This window comes from Apostichopus japonicus, chromosome 7 (genome assembly GCF_037975245.1).
Source record: "Apostichopus japonicus isolate 1M-3 chromosome 7, ASM3797524v1, whole genome shotgun sequence".
Lineage (NCBI taxonomy): Eukaryota > Metazoa > Echinodermata > Holothuroidea > Aspidochirotida > Stichopodidae > Apostichopus > Apostichopus japonicus.
In genome coordinates, this window is record NC_092567.1 from 3,192,846 (window position 1) to 3,206,714 (window position 13,869).

General features: G+C 37.2%; 2 protein-coding genes and 2 long non-coding RNA genes across 8 annotated transcripts in view; 2 read left to right on the forward strand and 2 right to left on the reverse strand.

The window, feature by feature from the left end:
• The window catches only part of LOC139969995 (uncharacterized), a 958,452-nt gene that overhangs the window by 899,546 nt on the left and 45,037 nt on the right, over window positions 1-13,869 (forward strand). The window lies entirely within an intron of this gene.
• The window catches only part of LOC139969972 (uncharacterized), a 290,887-nt gene that overhangs the window by 215,356 nt on the left and 61,662 nt on the right, over window positions 1-13,869 (reverse strand). The gene's annotated exons all lie outside the window — the stretch shown is intronic.
• On the forward strand, window positions 1,401-12,814 carry LOC139970302 (uncharacterized). Its single transcript, XR_011794089.1, has 5 exons — window positions 1,401-1,970; window positions 8,377-8,459; window positions 9,032-9,194; window positions 11,238-11,326; window positions 12,535-12,814. It is a non-coding gene; the product is annotated as an uncharacterized lncRNA (long non-coding RNA).
• LOC139970303 (uncharacterized) lies at window positions 1,977-7,465 on the reverse strand. Its single transcript, XR_011794090.1, has 3 exons — window positions 6,964-7,465; window positions 5,933-6,131; window positions 1,977-5,510 (listed from the first exon to the last, which is right to left on the reverse strand). It is a non-coding gene; the product is annotated as an uncharacterized lncRNA (long non-coding RNA).

Here is a 13,869-nt window from a genome sequence, read left to right on the forward strand (position 1 = left end):
TTACGGTTATGATTCCGTAACAATACTGTTGACGATATGACCAATGCTCATTTCCCATTAAACTCAAGAAACACGTATCTAGTTTGAATAACTACGATAACTATTTTTTTCATCAGAGACTACCATAACCTGTAGCATAGTTGCATCCATGATAATTTACTTGATCCAAGCGAAGGATGAAAACTTTCTCCCGAGCATTATTTTTATTTAATGAGTAAGAACATTCTAGGCCTGAGTCGGATACCCGGATACCCGACCGAACATTCGTGTACCCGAATCTAAAACACGAAAAACGGGTACCCGTTTTCTGTGGGGGGGGGGAGGGGTGGGGTCTCGTGACTGCTACGCGAGTGCTTTCATTATTTCATATTTTTGATTAATCAAGACACGCGAATACGTTATTTCATATTTTTGATTAATCAAGACACGCGAATACGTAAGACTATTTTAATGAAATAACTTTCTTGTAGTGTAGATTGCTGTTTCAATTGCTTACTATTTCCAGGTTTAGCCATTCGTAATGGTTCTTTTTCCTGTGTGGCTAAATCACTCAACAACGAAAATATTATTCCTGTGAAAACTACTCACTACTCAAGATTGAAAGTTTCAATCCATCGCAACAGTAACAGTGTACGTACAATACTATTACCACTTCAAAACATAGCACATACCTTCCAAATAATTGCTAACAACATCTAATTGAAAGTTATATACAAGGCTACGGTATTGTGTGTTTCTGTGTTTCAAAAAACGATGGTTAAGGCAAGTTGTTTCCCATTGCATTAGTGTGGTATTAGGTTAGCATGTGTGGCAAGATAGCAGTAATAATGAAAGTATTCCATGGATATTTTAGTTCCAGCTAACTGCCTTATAATTTGAGCGAATAAGTAGATGCTTAGGGTACATTTCCTCATTGAATTAGGCTGGTGGTTGGTTACCATGCGATCAAATATAGCAGCAATAACGAAAGTATTCGGTGAATATAACAGATGGTTATGCTAGATATCCATGTTGACTCTTTGTGATTTTAGGGTACCATGTGGTCGGAGATTTGTGGGGATTTTACGCAAACATAGTTTTTCGAGTACACGTGTCTTTGTTGTCATCAAGCAGCTAACTCTGGTAGTCCATATCAAGTGCTTTCCTTTCATAGTTGTAGCTACGGTATACGTTCGTGCATGCGTAAATATTGGAATTCTCAAAATTGCTATATTTTTTCATTCATTTATAAATAGAAGGAAAAACTGGCAAGGAAATTTACGGGATGTAAAGATGGATCGTAGACGCATCTCTTCTTGGGATTGTCCCCATCTGTATGAAAACGCGCTCCACAACCCTACGCCCTATGGCGGGCCATCAGTCTCAAATCATGGGAGATCGACTTATACCGATTTAAATCGACATATACCAGTTTCCTTTGACATATACCAGTTTCCTTCGACTTATACCAGTTTCATTCTACATATCATCGATTTAAATCGACATATACCAGTTTCATTCTACATATCATCGATTTAAATCGACATATACCAGTTTCATTCTACACTCTAAACACAATCTAGTCAAGCGAGGCTAAAGTCTAGTCATATCGACTGGTTTACGTTAGTCAACGATTATACCGCCATAATCTTGGTAGAGATGCCTTCACGACTAACCCAAAAGGTCGCCTGACCAGAACATAATGGTCACAGTTCTATTTTAATCTGGTCCTACAATAAATGTCAGCACTGGGACGAAACTCACTAGTCAATCAGGTTGATATATTCGTCACATGAAAAAGCGCGGGAAAATATTAACAATTGTAGCGCCACGGTACGGCCTAGCGTACTGCACTGAACTATAGTACATTGTACACATACGTACACGACGAGCAAGGAACGTACAGCAGGGAGTTAGCAGCCAGACGGTTACGGTACGAAAAATCAAAAAAAATATTATCATCCAGTGATATTGTCAGTAACCATTGCAAGGTTAGTATATTAGACCAGTTTTCTTTGGGCCTTCGGCCAGTGTCGTTTGTTAGTCACTTAAAAAGTATATAGTATATTAGACCATAAAGTGTGTATTTTCGATTATTCCAACTTGTGTACGAACAAGCTAAGATCTAGGTCCTAGGCTAGGCCTATCATGCAGTAGCTATAGGCGAATTGCCTAACGTTAAACCTAATGACGTTAAGCTGCCTTGTAGTTGTAGTAGTTGTACAGCACAGTTTATCGTATCATGGTGGCCCCGGTATTCACGCGTTTCTCATGTTTGCAATGGATAATTTCTTTACAAAATAACAAACCTAAATTAAACTTAATATTTATAATCTGTATTAGAAACTTTAGCCTTAGGGGGATAGGACCTTGGCTATATTATTCTTGAAATATTTTAGGGGGATAAATTCACAGCAGTGTTTCTCTTGCACTTTCAGGGGGGACATAGCCTTTAGAGGCTTAGGTCCTAGGCCATATTATTTATACCTAGATTAGGTTTGAGTTAAGGATTAGCCTCCAATTAGGGTCACCCTAAGATAATGAATTTACTAGAATAGTGTGTATGGGATTGTGTAGTTGCGTGCGAAACTGTTACACTAAATAAGCTGATTATTCCTACACTGTAAACAATAGTTAGTCAATATGACTAAAAAAAATTAGTCACAACGATGTCTCTATCGACCAGTTTCTTCTAGTCATTTGACTATACAACCTTAGTTTTGTGACTAATTAAATCGAGTTTTCTGACTAATTAAAACTAGTCCTTCTACGATGCCTCTATCGACCAAAGCTTAGTCCAGTGACCAAAAATATTAGTCATTGCAACTGTGACTACTTATTTAAGTCACAAGACTAGTTTAAGATTAAGTACTTTTTAGTTAAGAAATGAGATAGTGACACACATTGTAAGTTTCATGGTAATTTTTATTAACATTCAGTATTAATGCAAAATGTGACAAATAAGCATTTCATTTAAAAGTCATTTCATAAAGAACAATAACAAACACTAAAGGTTAAAGAACATTTAAAACTAAAATAAATGTTTATGGGACAATTGGGAAAACTTATTTTTACAAAATTGTCAAAATCTTTTCTGACAAAACATCTTGAGAATACTTATGGTATTACTTTGAAATGCTCCTAAGCCATTAAGTTGGAAATGTTCAACAGTTTTCAAACAATTAGAACCCCTGGTGACCTATACCTATAAATTTCTTAAAGACCCTCATTGTCCACTGACTATGCATCATTATGGGCTCCATCAGTTTTATCAAAATAGCAGCATGGAAGAGATGTGGACAGACAGAACAAGGGAAAAATGCAAGTACACAGCTCAAATACAAAAATAGAAGTTTAGCCAAATAAATTATCTTAATTAATATTTAAATATAAATATACATAACATATATTAAATATACACAAAATAATATATCATATTTATAAATTTATTTATAAAAATAATACCCCATGTCAAATCAAATGGTATAAAAAGGCCTTGAGTAGCTCTTTATGACCTTAGCTGTTAAAAAGGGCCCGAAAATATCCTTATAATCATCATCTCGAATTAGGAAGTTGGAAGTGATATTATTATGAGTTTCTGACCATGGATGTGATGGTACAATATTAATGCAGAACATGTAAGTTGAATATGTTATTATCCTTGAAGCAACATTAGGGTGGAACAGAAAACAAAGTAGTTAAAATATTTCTAAAAGTACTTTTTCACAAACTATAAGCTATGTCTTGAATGGTAGAAACTTACCTTTTAAGTCAATTTTTGGGGTACATTTTAAATGAGGTCCCCACATTCAATCACACTAACCTCATTTAATGTAATGATTGTAATTTTTGCCAAGTACACTGAAGTCCATGTTAAAGACTTGCCCGATATATCGAACATCATTTGCTGATAATCTGAACTTTGCTTGATCCCCAAGGTGTGCGCAAGTACACAAACAATGATCTTATACACTACACTTATGGGGGGGGGGGGTGGGGGCTTAGGCATGCAATATATATAGCATACTAGTAGTATGACCGGTGTACATTATTTAATATAACCGGTGTGCAGTATTATGTGTACGTATATGCTACAATTTCTGCTGAGAAATTATTTGTCATAAGTTTGGTTTATGACTCACCACAGTTTTTCTATAAATCAATGATGAATACTCAAGTGAACTATCTCTTTGCATTACACAAAAAAATATCCTTCCTTTTTCACTTTTGACATACAGTTGTTGCAAAGTAACAAAGGCCTAAAGACATTTGGTTAAGTATGTAACATTTGTGCTAGCCGCACTCTGTAAATGTAATGTAAATTAGCCATTTATATTGCAACATTGGCACAGTATTTACGGAACACTATCTATGGTCCTTGGTAACACATATCAGACATTATGCTCACTATGCTGAGATACATCTACATGTTCCCCAGGGGACATCCCATATCATTGCAGCCATAAAGTGGTGCAAATGTTATACCTCCCAGGGTACCCGATACACCTGGGTAAAGAGAGGCAATTGAGATTAAGTGTCTTCATTAAAGATACATACTTATGGACCAGGTTGGTACATGAACCCACGATCATGGAATCACGTGTTCAGTGCCCTAACCATTCCGCCACAACTTCTCTATGTTTTTACGTACTGTGGTTATTTCACTGATTGCATAATGCTCACTGTATATCACAGATTGTTCCTTATATTTAAGGTAGCATACGCCTATTAAAAGCCCCATTGACTTACACACTAAATCACAAAAGTAATGTGGTCTCTAAGTCTAGATAGAAGTTTTCACTAGCTGAATGCTACCTATCACCGGATAGCTGACAAGTTGGCCTTTCAAGGCCCTAACAATTTTCTGTATCATGACCATGTAGATATTTTGTTATTCGACACGGAAGTTTTCGTCACTTGTAAAGAAACCTCTTCACTCAGTGGTAAACAATTTTCCTACGCTGCTCCTGTGAAGCCTAAAGGGGTCTAAAGGCTTAATTGACCCAATTTACCCACCACATGTACTTCCATATATGCTCTTCAACATGCAAGCCACAAAAAACCAAATTATGATTAATAACAGGTCAATAAAAGATGTTCTCCCGCTGCTTTTTGGCACTTTTCCTGAAGGAGAACAATCGAGAGAATGGATATAGACTCTAATAGGAGTATGCCACCTTAAGTGAGAGATTAATTTTTTTTCATACCAAAATGATACTTTTCATAGTCGTTACAATATAAACCAGAACAGAATTCTATGCAATTATCATTTTTGGTCCATAAAGATGTCTTTTCAGACATTTCAGTATGCACTGTGCAGTGTGTGTGTAATACTGTGTAAGCATTAACCAGGTCTACGTCTGCAGCAACATTTCTAGTCACCAATTTTGATAAGCTTGACCAAGTTGGTTGCATTTATGATTCTTGCAGGTTTATTGGTATCCGGATCACAGTCCACTTGGTCTGGCTTGCCATACTGCAGAAACATCATCCAGAGAAGGGTCAGCGGGAGGGCTTTTTCGTCTCTGGCTCTGAAATGTGATGAAAACCATTTTTGTTTAGCTCAGCTGATTCCTCCCAAACTGACCCACAGGACATACCCCAATGTATTCCTGATCTGTTTCGAACATGTTAAACTGATATTGCCTGTCACTCCAGTGCAACTGTTAAGTTACTCAGAATAAGAGAATAGAATTGAAGGTGTTCTTTGCCAAAACTGGATCATTGGGATTTGTAAACCACAGCCTAACTATAACAGTATATACTTAGTCTAAAGGAAAGCTTACTGAAATGCTATCTAGGTACACAGTTCACCTCAATAACATATCCAGTCCATTTAAAGGTTTATGCATAGGTTGTTACACTGTATTAAAGACAGGTATAGGGGACAAGAGATAGATAGGGGGCATAATTTGTGATAAAACATTCAAATTTGTTGCTCGTCAAATTATACCTTAATCTCCATGGGTGGCAAGCACTGGTTCCTATAGTTACTACAGTAGATCTCCCATGGAAGTATCAGGATATCTATTTCTGCTGTCAGAGTTGTTTGGAATTTGTTGTTACCTCATCTAACCAGTTGAGTCCATTGATACCACAGCCATTCAAAGTATATAGCTGTGAATGCTGAGGACTTGGCACATCAACTTTCTCTGCGAATAGACAAACAACAGAAAATTAATGATAGGCTGAGTAGGCTCAAACCCCCTTGATGCACATATGCAGGAGCAGAAAATGCATACCTTTGTGGAATATTTGCTAAATGAGACTCAAAACATTCTCTGTTCAGGGTATTAGCACCCAGCAGCCACTCCACTTAGGATACAGAACCCTACAACATTGCTACAGCTGGTGTAGACTTGGTCTAGGAGTAGGAAGTAGGATACTAACATAGCGCCACTATGAACCTGAGGCCTAGGCCTAAGCTAACAACATTATTGGTATTTCATGCATTGAAACTGAGTTTTTGTCCTTAGTTAAACACCAGGTTCTTCCAACTTTAGCAAAAATATCCTAAAATATGAGTACCATGTACTTTAGCCTACAAGAGCAGAAGGTAAGTCCCACTCCGAAGATCTTCAGTTCAGAGTGCACGAAATGCAGACGGGGTTGGTGGTCGACGAAGTGTCTAGAAACTTGACGTATGCTAGCCTACACCACAGACGCTCTTAACATTATACTAAGAATATAGGCCTAGTATACTAGCTAATAATACACATTTATATAAAATATGTCAAATAAGTGTGTATTACTGCTACTATAGTACTATACATCTACGAGGGCATGTGGGCTACACCAGGTAGACTAAACTCCTAGCCTAGCTTCGTCCTAGCGTTAGCAACAGTTTTGCTTTCTAAGGCCTAACGTTATAACTTTACCCATACTTTCCAGCCAAAAATATCGCGGATATTCAAACCTTCCTTGAACATTATGTCAATTGTGTCAATTATTATTTATAAGAATTTCAGTTGTGATTGAACTTACGTAACTGACGACATTTTGAAACTGCTTCTGACAGTTTGCTAAATGATTAAGAATCTTCTCATTTTGTTGATAGCCCTGTTCTATCTGCAGTTAGGCAATGGCCGCAAGTACGACGTACGACGTACCACGTACGTGCATACCGTATATATAATCGCCGGCCGTCGTCTGAATTTTTGATCTCTGATCAGCTGAGCACACGGTATTCTACGGTACGATGATTGGATAAAAATAATGACGTCATTGGTCAAAGCTGAAGGTTAAAGAAAGTAAACAAACAGAAGACTAGAACATTCTCGTCACGCTTACATACATGACATGCTTAGTGAGTGTCAAAAAATTTCATACAAATTTATGTGACTAATTTATGTTAGTCGAACGACCATGCAAATTGGTCTGCTACTAACGAATTGGTAATGACTAGCTAACTCTAGTCACTGTGACTAGATTTTTGCCATTCGTGACTAACTAATGTTTACAGTGTAGGGCCCTATAGCCCCCCCCCCCCCCCCCCCCAGGCCTAGCCCTAAATAGTTTTTATAAAATACAGAGGCTAGGCCTATGTTTCATACAAAACATCAACTGAACATGACGCCAATCTTTTATTACCAGTTTGTCCACTGACCATCCTATCCAACAATCCCGTTAACAATTCACAGGAGAATACACTCCCCCTTCCAAAATAAACATTGGGGACCTTGGAGCAATCTAACAGCCTATTGCTGCCACAGCTGTGTCATACTAATTTAAAGGCCTAGTTGTCAGTAATATAGAGGGGGAATATTTCTGGACAATTGCACTGACTTGTCCTGAATTTTTGGCTAAAATTTGTTATATATTCTAGCGACAGTTTTTTCTGCTATTTTTTAAGTTTGTACAAAACAGTTCCGATTCAGAACAAAGGTGGGTGGGTGTTTAATTTGTTGTAGCTGTTTGTAGGGAGTCATATAGCCTTGGACTAGGCTTTTTTCAAGATGGAATATTCCTCGCTTTACCTGTGGTACCGTGAACCGCAGTTGATCCCCCTAGGCTAACCCTAATTCCATTGGAAATAAAATAGGACATCTTTTACGGGGTGTTTCATTCAACTTTTTGGAAATACTACAATTTCAAACATAAATGTATTTGGTTATCATTGTACACTTGACAAATGAAAATGTAGCTACCATAGAGGATTGATTAATGTTTGCACGTTTCTTTTCCATACAGGTATCAAATGCATTCAGGCTTCTGTATCACTGCATAGTAATTTCACTTCCATTTCTACTGTACATTTTAGTAATGGGATGTGATTAAATAGTTGAATTGTGACTGGTATCGTACCGTACATGTTTACCCACATGCTGTACAAAATATGCACATGAACTTTAGGGATGTGAACAAATAACAAAAGTTGTATGTCTATCACATTGGCAGATAGACGTCGTTTAATTGTGGAAGAGGATGCTACTAGCGAAGTGGTTAAGAAAGTCTATCCTTGGCTATTTGAAGATGAAGAGGTACTGTATGAATATGTCTTTGTAGATATTATTTATTATACAGTAGTCTGCGTAAAAGTAAAATTCAATCTTGTGGTTTCAAAAGTTATGGACATTTGAATATATTCACTTTAGGCCCACCACTTGTTCGAACCACAACTTTGTTTTTCAAAAATCAATTCAAGACAGTGTTGCGCTAAGCAGCGCGATTGCAGGATTCCCACACTTTTTTTGCTGATACCGCTATTGGGAATTTGTAGGGGGGGATGTTCCCCCTTAAAAAGAAACCATTTTGTTTTATTCTGAGCTAGAGCCCGATCTATACCTTTATCAGCAAGATCACTCCACAAAACCTCATGTCCTCATCCCAAGACTTGGGGAGCCTACTGCTCCTACATTGACCAGCTACAGTAGTCTCTCTCTACTTCTTTACCAATTCGCATCTTCTATCCCTTTCGACATGTCTAAACCATCTCAATCTACGTCTCTGAACATAATCCCGAATATGTGTTAGTCCTAAGCGATCTCTTAACTTCTCAGGTGAATTCACCATATGTACTGTATAATATCTAATTGATCTCATTTAACCATAGATACTACTTGAATTAAAGCGACTTGAAGGAAAGACGACAATGGCACAGTTACTTGGTGAAGGGCTTTCCAAGTATGGAGATGCCATAATCCGCTGCACTTTGAAGATGAAGCATCCCACTGTCATAGATACATCCATGGAGAAGGACGAAGGTGCCTGTTAAGGTACATTAGTAACAATTCAATCTGTAATTCACTATTCAAGTGATCATCACCCAGGTATGTGCTGGGTCTTCAAAATGGACTACGAGCAAAGTCTGAGGCAGGGGTGGATGCAAAATATGTCTTGGTAAGGGGGTATAACTATTCAGATGTATGGTAGTGAAAAATAAACACCTTCATTAGACATTAACGTTTGTCGTCTTGCATCATACAGTCTGAGGAAAATAGGGCGCATCCATACATACTCAGACTGTGGTAGCACTAAAAGGCTAGTGCACGCATTTGTCTCTTCACATCTTGACTCTTGCAACAGACTCATTTATGGACTGCCAAATAAGCTCCAGCGTTGTACGAGCTGCTAGGTTGGTTACCTTATCTAGGAAGTGTGAACACATAACCCCCATCCTTGTAAATCTCCACTGGTTACAAGTGAAGAAGCGTATCATGTGTAAGTTAATGCTTTTGACCTACAAAATATTAAAGAAACTTGCTCCATACTATCTATGTAAACTTCTCAATATCATTGAACCGGTACATATTCTCAGGTCAAATGCTGCTACAACACTTATTGTACAAATGTCAGCACCATTACTTACGGTGAGAGTTCTTTTTTCAGCAGCTGCTAAACTCTGAAACCAACTACCACCACATGTTTGAAATGCTAAATCTATATGTAAATTTAGGACCTTGTTAAGACTTACTAGCAGAGGGTTGTGTGATTTTAAATCATGCTGATTTAAATCAGTGTTTTTTTTTAAATCACTGATTTAAATCACTTTTCTAATTCTTGGCAGGAAAAGTTGAATTTGTGGTCAGCATATTCTCTGAAATCAAGCAGTTCCTTATAAAATAGAGTCTCAATCAAGTATCAAAGCATTTTCAGTAAATCTGGGGGGGGGTTGTATTTTCAGGGAGAAAAATCCTTGTCACATACACCGGTATGGCATGAGGCCTATTATGCTTAAACAAATTGAACAATTCTAGAAATTGCCTGCTAGAATCCCCTCAGAGTTCAGTTAAGTTCAGTAGAATAAGGATCAGGATGGACCCTGTGAAAGACCCTGTACCACAGATAACCCAGACTGCCAGATATGATCATGGATGAACACAATCAAGTGCTCAGATGATAACGAGACAGGCTGTGTATTGACGGTAGATTGCATAAATTATGGCTGTGAAGTACTTCATTTGGTACAAACAAGTGTCTGTGTTCAACAAAGGTAAATTGGTACAGTATCATGGGCCCCTTAGTGGAGGGGATATAGGGCCTAATTTTGAAATTATATTCAAGACTGTTGACTTCCCTTGATTGTCCCGAAATCAAATTAAATCATTGGGCTGACTGCTCGTATGTGATATGGGTGGGTATAGATGTTTTTGGAAGATTTAGGTAACATTTGAGAGGAAATTGAACTTTTGATTATTGCAAAATTTATTCGATTATTAAAAAAAAAATTAAAAAATCAACTCTGAATTAGCATTTATATTTGCAATATGGGTAATGTTTTGTATAATTATATTTTTTCTGTGTGCAGTGCATTGCAGCATTGTGGTCTTGGACGGAATGCCCTATATAAAAACGTTTTATTATTATTAAGGTTATTATAACATGTTTGAAGTTATGGATATGGATATAGAATGTCTATTCCAATTTCCAAAAACAATTTTTTGGAAACAATGCAATTATTTTTTATGGCCCATGCCAGTAGGGGCCCACGACAAATAACTGAACAATTGGCATAACTTAAAGATGCTTGCTTGGGTTGAGCTCTCATACTTGATATTACTTAGCTAAGTAGCCTAGACCTTATCAAATGATACAAATATCTTTGCTGAAAATAAGACCTGTGATGTATTTAGTACTCTACTTTAATATTATCACCTAAGCAATTTATTGAGTATTGAGTATTGCTCTCCGGACTGCAGATGAGTGAATCTGTGATATTTTTGTCCTATCGATGTTACCAAATATGACATAATATCACTCTTCTGAAATGTCATGATGTTATGAGTGCTTTAACATTCTGTTGTTGATTTTTCTTTTAGAGTCTAGAATGCATGCAGCAATTCTGTCAGTTCCGACTCTACTGAATGAGAAGTTGGGTGCTATGATTGTATTTGCAGATGAAGATAGTGTAAGTACCCAATGTATTATTTAAATCAACAGTATGTAAACTATGGGTCAAGGCCATCAGAGGTGGTCTGATATTGTATGTTACAGTGTCGAGGGTTCATCATGATAGTGCCCTGGTAGTGTTTCCTTTGGGGTATTCAGCAATTTTAGGTCTGATGCCATATGGGCTATATCAGGAAATAACTCAAAATTAATATTTTCCTACAGATTGTATGGTCACAATGCTTAGAGTTTAATTGTCACGATAGTGTTTTGGTAGTGCTCCTTTGGGGTGTTTGGAATTTTAGGCCAAAGGTCATGTATGGGCCATATGGGCCATTTTGAACTCCTGAACTCCGCCTGAAATCACACAAAATGTTTCTTTTCCTATGAATTCTATGGTGCAGTGTTGAGCATTTTTCACAGTGGTACTTAGGTAGTGCCTCCTTTTGGTTTTTAGGATTTGGGGGCCTAAGTCACCTGTAGACCATATGGGCCAATTTATGAAATCACTCAAAATGATAGTTTTCATACAAATTTGCCCTAACATTTGTTGGGGCATCTTTCTTTTTTTTTTGGGGGGGGGCATTTTTTGGCATCCTTATTTCTGGGGGGCCTTGAAATATTTGGGCCCTGAAAACCTTCTGTCTGCAACAAAGGCCCACACATCTGATCATTATTCCCTAACTAAATATCACATGTATGACCTGGGAGTGTTCATAGCTGTAAATATAGTAAGGGCATCATCACAAAGGTAGAATAGACTAGTATGTATGTGATAACTGGAACAGAATGTTGGACAGATTTCAATCTGTAGTTGCAGTAACCATAACCCAATGTGGATTTCCTGATCAGCCCCAAGTGTATTAAAATCATCTAGTGGAATGAATCCCTACCATGATGTAATTAGCTGTAACAAGATGTCATAACTCATGGCAAATATTCATTTCTCTCTAAAATACACGGAACCAGTGCACCATTTAGCTGTTGTTTCATTTATACTCTGCTATAATTTATATCATCACAAATAGTATTACTTGTAGTGAATACGATGTACTGTAAATTGATTTGAAAAAATATTTAAGAAATTATTTATTTTGATTCCTTCGTTGGTGGAGTATATTTGTTTGTTGGTCACGAATGGCCATCATGGTGGATCAGCCACCCCTCCCATTTTCTGAAACTGGAAAGCGCTGTATATTGAATACATATACCTTAATATCTTTGCAGGTTACAGACTTGTCAGACGTGCCAGTTTATATCCAGGTGACAGAGGATGAAGGTGTTCCAGAGTACACTGTGATAGTGGAAACCTTGCAAGTAGCTACTTTGAAAAGTTTGTTCGCAGCCATGTGCAATTATTTGGCAGTGTTCTATGTCCTAAATATGGCATATGAGCCTTTGCTGAAGAAAACCCTTCAGTTTTAAAAAAAATCATTTTGAATGTTGATGATACTACACCGGCAGATAAATCAGTCAATAAAATTCTGGAGAAACTAAACATGCAAATCGCTAAAAATTGATGGCCTAATTACTGCTCCAGGCACCTACCATTTTTTGTACAGTTTTTTTGGCTCAAACTGTCATCACATTTATAACATAGAATACTGCCTATCAATTGCACTAGCATATATGAGTCAAAATAGGCTAAGGTGTTATAAAACTGTAACTAACTTGCAAATAATAAGTCATTGAAAATTTTTTCATGATCATTTGAGCTGTTGCGTGTGTTAGTTTTGACTTACAAAATGTTGTTATTTTTGGTTACGATGCCGAAGGCCGAGTAACCTATGCGATCAAGTTGGCATGTGTGAGGGTGCGTTTGTTTTGCTATCTGACCGAGGACTTGAACAAAACAATTTCAGGTCCTCGGTTGTGATTTCTAAAGAATCACCACATCCTCGGAAGAATTCTATTGTATGGGGTATTGTTAATGTTACGGTACGTGGATTTGAACAATGGAAAATACAATGGGGTCCTCGGTCTGAACGAAACACAAACATGTATGTGTGTGTGTGATGTGACAGCTTGCTCGTAAACACGATATCTCAACAACGACACATTGGATCAATGTCATATTGGACTGGTGATGTGTGGATGGTCCCTATTGTTTTTGTTCTCCATCACATGAATATTAATAAGTGGGTAGGGCTTAAAGTAAAATTCTTAAAATGTCAATATCTTCGCAACGGTATGTCCGATCTGCTTCATACTTGGTATGGTGATGTAAGTGGTTCATTGTCACATGACAATGGAATTTCATCTAATTAATATTCATGAGTAGGTGGGGCTTAATCCTTAATTGCTAGAAATAGCTTGTAAACCTGAAATCTTAGAAATTAAATGTTGAATTACTGTCATTTTGAACTAGTACATGCTCCATGATTAGTAGATGTTCCCTATTGTTTTTGTTGTTCATGACATGAATATTAATGAGTAGGCAGCAGTTAAAGTGAAATTCTTAAAATGTCAATAACTTTGCAACGGTATAACCGATCATCTCCATACTTTGCTGTTTGGTGGTGGATAATAATAGTTACATTTTCATATGAAAATAACATGTAA